The following is a 4,292-nucleotide window of genomic DNA, read 5'->3' on the forward strand; positions in this document are numbered from 1 at the left end:
TCCTGCCTTATCGTCTATCCCATGGAGTCACCAGGATCTAAGTGGACAACATTCATGTGTGCATGTATGTGTACATACATATGCACTGTGTTGGTGTTAGAGTGTGGTGTGTGAAGGTATGTGTGTGTGTGTGTGTTGGAATCAGTGACTCACTGAAACTCCCCACACCAGGCTGTGTTCCTGCTCGTTGTTGGAGGTGCTGTCAGGGGCCCTGCCCTCAACCCCAGGTCTGACCCTTGCAGTGCAGGCAGGACATTCTGGAGGAATCATGACCTTGGAAGGGTCCCTGAGGTTTCACTGGTGGGTATCAGTGGATAAATACCCCAGCTCCCTTGCTCTGGGTGAGATGACTCTGAGGCGCGTGTTCTATGCTGTCTCTCGGAGGTACCTGGCAGGGCTGAGTCCTGGCTGCCACAGTGGAAACTTTCTTGATGAAGGTCCCGTTAACTGCTGCATTCCTTTCCTGTCTCTGTTCCCCACGGCTCTACCGGTGTTTCCTGAGATTCGCACCCTAAGGAAGGACTGGCAGTCGAATTACTGTCCTAGAGTTTTTATGAAAAAGGAACATGAGAGGGAAAGTCGCTTGCCCAGAGTCACCCAGCTGAACAGTGGTGGAGTTCAACTTTGACCATGGGTTGTCTGGCCCCAATGTGGTTGCTTGCTCCTCACCCATGAGACTCCTCCCTTATCAGCGTCAAAAGAATGTATGCAGGACCTCAAAAGTGGGATCTCTGATGCCTGTGCCATAGAAAGCCCAGGCTCATGGGTGTTGCCCGTGCACTCACTCTTATCTCATTAAGAGTAGTGAAGGAAAATATGCTCTGTGCTGACTGTGTGACTGGGGGTGTTGTTTTAGACACTCTCTGCTTACTTCAATTCATTTAATTTTCACAATAACCTTGTTTTTACTTCTAGTTGTTAGATGGAAAAACTGGGGCAAAGAGCAATACGGAGAGTTGGGAAAATTCATTCCACTGGTCCAGGTTTGAACCAAGCAGTCTGCACCTGGAGTCCTGGTTTGTAACTATGGCACCCTGGCTTCTCACACATCTCCTCATGGAGTTTCACCTTGTTTCAGGCATGGCACTGAGCAGCTTCTTTTAAGAACATAATTTGTAATTATGTAGATTACTAGTTCTGCTTCAAAATGCCACACAGCCTTGGTGTGATGAAATGAAACAATTGGTAAGTCTGAGCATTGAGAACAAGCATTCTGTTTTCCACTCCTGACTCCATTCCAACAGCTGGGACAGTGTTTCCTCTGTGCCTGTACAAACCTCAGCTCCTGTGCCGAGGAGCCTGGTCCCTCTGGGGAATGTAGCAGTCAGGTGCTGGCAGGGACCTTGAAGCGACTGAAGGGTCATGAAGAGAAAGCTGTTTACAAAGGTTTGGGCAGGGCCAAGGGAAGCAGGTGGTATGGCACAGGGCCCCGGTGTTAGCATCTTGTGGGTGCTGTCACCACCCTCCATTTTGATGGGGCCACGGAGAAGCTGTTCCAGGAACTCGGAAAATCTGCAGCTGAGAGTGGAGGCCAGAGGAGGTATCACTCCGTGTGCCCTTCAACGGTCTCCGGATACCGCCACTGACCACGCTACAATCTCCTTATTAGACTGGAGAGGCTGCAGGTAGGGGTTCTAAGCCTCCTCTTGTGGCTCACCTCCAACAGTGAGTCAGCACCGGCTCCCGTAACCCCACAGCCCAGGATTCACTTAGCCCCTCTAACCTGCATGGTCCCCTTTCCTGCTGGGAAGCAGATACCCACATGAGCAGCAGAATCCTGTTTCTCCCTGCAGGCCCCTCTGCTCCATAGGAGTGGAGTTTTGTGGGTCTCCTCCCTTGGTTTTGGATGATGACACGCTTTCCCCTTCCACAGCAGTTGTTTCTGTGGACCTTACCCTAGGTTTTCCCCTGGTCGGGCATTTCTCAGGTTTCTGCTCAAAAGTCACCTTTTGGAGGGGTCTCCACCTGCCACTGTGTTTGGAACAGCTCCCTCCGTTTCTTTCTAGCTCATCTCACTCTGGTAATGTCTTTCATTACCACCAGCATCTGACCTGGTCTTATGACCTATTAGCTTCCTGTGTCAGACATGAGCACCAGGATGGCAGGGACCTCATCTGTCCTGTTCCTCCTGTGACCTGGGTCCCACACCATGTCTGGTAGAGTGTAGATGTTCAAGGGAAGTTTACTTTGTAGAACTGTCTACCTGGGAGATGTTACTGTTAGTCTAACCTGTACCATGTTGTAAACCTCCAGCCATGTTGCAGACCCTGGTCAGAGTGAAACGTTCCATGGGAACTCGGGCCATGAGAAACATCCTTCCTGTCTGCCTTACTGCAGAAACATCCGTATCACATCGTCCCGGGCAAAGGCTCCATAGTCTGTCTGCAGGAACATCCCTGCCATATCCTGCTGAGCAACAAGCTCTACCACCCAGACCCCGCCGTCCCAGTCCCAAGATTACCCCAGCCTGTGAGCAGCAGTTGTGCCAGCACTAAGCTGGTTTAATCCTCCCCAGGGTCTTGCTGGCAATAAAGAAGTTGCTGTTGAAGCTGCCAACTGTCTCTCTGTCTTTCTTTAACCCCCGCCTTTCCTTCAAAACCTAACAATTACTATACGTCTTCCTTTTACCAAGGATGATATGGGACTCAAGAAGAGTAAGTGATTTCCCGAGAATTCCACAGCCAGTGAGTCACAGAGCCTGAACTTGAACTCAGTTCAGCTGAATCCAGAACTCCTGTCTTCCTGAGAGTCCAGGGAAGGGAAAGGTGGAACTGCAGCCTGTGGGTGCCCACACACTTGTCCTAGGAGACCACAGGCGGCCTCCTGGGAATTGTGTCCTCATGGGCACAAAAGAACTGCTCACCTGTGCTGCATCAGCTAACTGTCCCCATTGTCCCAAATTGTTATTTTCAAAGTTTTGTTTTAATAATTAAATTTCTCACAGCTCAGTGTTGGAAACAAAGCACAGAGGCCTGTAGAAAGTCGTGTGTGAGGTTTTCTCATTTTCTTCCCAGTGACCATATAAATGAGTGTATGAAGAACACAAATACGTTCATACTTTTTATCTAGAGATGAGGCCCTCCCGCCCATATTCCTCTGGTACTGTCCTTCCATTTTTCACATGGGAGGACCACTCTTTCAATACTAGTCCATGGGATTTGGGAGGTGCTGACCCACCCTGGGCAGTCAGATCAGCAGGGTAATTCATTCAGGAGTGGGCGTGTGATCCAAACTGGGTTCATGAAAGTCATCCCTGCACTTTTGATGAAACTGCTGGGAATGAGGTGCTTTCTTTTTACTGGCATAGCATTTTCCAAGGAAGTAAGTGATATGAAATTTATGGGGCCATTTTTTGCTGCTCTCTCAAAATAGCCTGCCTGAGAAGCAGAGCTGACACAGAAAATGAAGGGACAGAATGAGCCTTGGTTGATGTTAGTTGACCCCTGATCCCACTGAGCCAGAAGCCCATCTACTCATGGACATTTTTAGTAATTAGAGCGAATTAACTCAATGTTCTGCTGGATCGAGTTAGGTTTCCATCACATGAGGTCAAGAGAGTCCTGTGTAATATCACTTTCTCTTATGCTTAGGTCCCACCTGCCAGAGCTTTAGAGCCGTAGAAGGGTAAAGTGAACTCAGGCAGTGCTGAGCTCGCCAGTCTCCTGGCTAAGTGTGCAAAGGAAGCCTGGAATCACTACCACTTTGTTCTGACAAGCAACTTTGCCTGCTGCTTACTACACAGCCATAGGAGTATTGCTTCCCTAAGCCCTTAGGCATTATACCTCTTTTTAAAAATGATGTTTATCTAGGAAAATGTTTTGTGGAGATGGTGTCTTCCTATGTTGCCCAGGTTTGTCTTGAACTCCTGGTCTAAAGTGCTAAGAATATAGGCATGAGCCACTTTGCTTGGCCAGCACTATGCTTCTATTAGTTGTCAATGCTTTCTTTGTTCTGTAGTTTCTAGTTTGTGTTTGAGCATGTGTGTGTGTATGTCTGTGTGTGAGTGTGTGTTTGAGTTTTTACTTTTCTCTTGCAGGGTTATGGCAAGCACCAAGAGGGATCATGTAGACGCAGCACTCAGACCTGTGAATGCAAGATACATGGAGTTCTGTCTGTTCTCCTCTTTTCGCCTCATAATTCAGAGAATGACTTAAGGATCTGTGATGTGGGCCAATTTTCAATGCCCTGGATAAGTAATGGGGAGATAATGTTCTATTGCCAGAAATTTGCACTAGTTTTAATTCATTGTATCGTTTTAGCATGAGATATGTCAAAGTCACTGAAAAAATTTA

At 48.1% G+C, this 4,292-nt stretch overlaps 1 long non-coding RNA gene across 1 annotated transcript; it reads left to right on the forward strand.

The window, feature by feature from the left end:
• The first annotated feature begins 385 nt into the window (after window positions 1–385).
• On the forward strand, window positions 386–2,553 carry LOC144331546 (uncharacterized). Its single transcript, XR_013398815.1, has 2 exons — window positions 386–1,625; window positions 2,254–2,553. It is a non-coding gene; the product is annotated as an uncharacterized LOC144331546 (long non-coding RNA).
• Window positions 2,554–4,292: the final 1,739 nt, after the last annotated feature.

The sequence above is a fragment of the Macaca mulatta genome, chromosome 10, assembly GCF_049350105.2.
Source record: "Macaca mulatta isolate MMU2019108-1 chromosome 10, T2T-MMU8v2.0, whole genome shotgun sequence".
Taxonomy (NCBI): domain Eukaryota; kingdom Metazoa; phylum Chordata; class Mammalia; order Primates; family Cercopithecidae; genus Macaca; species Macaca mulatta.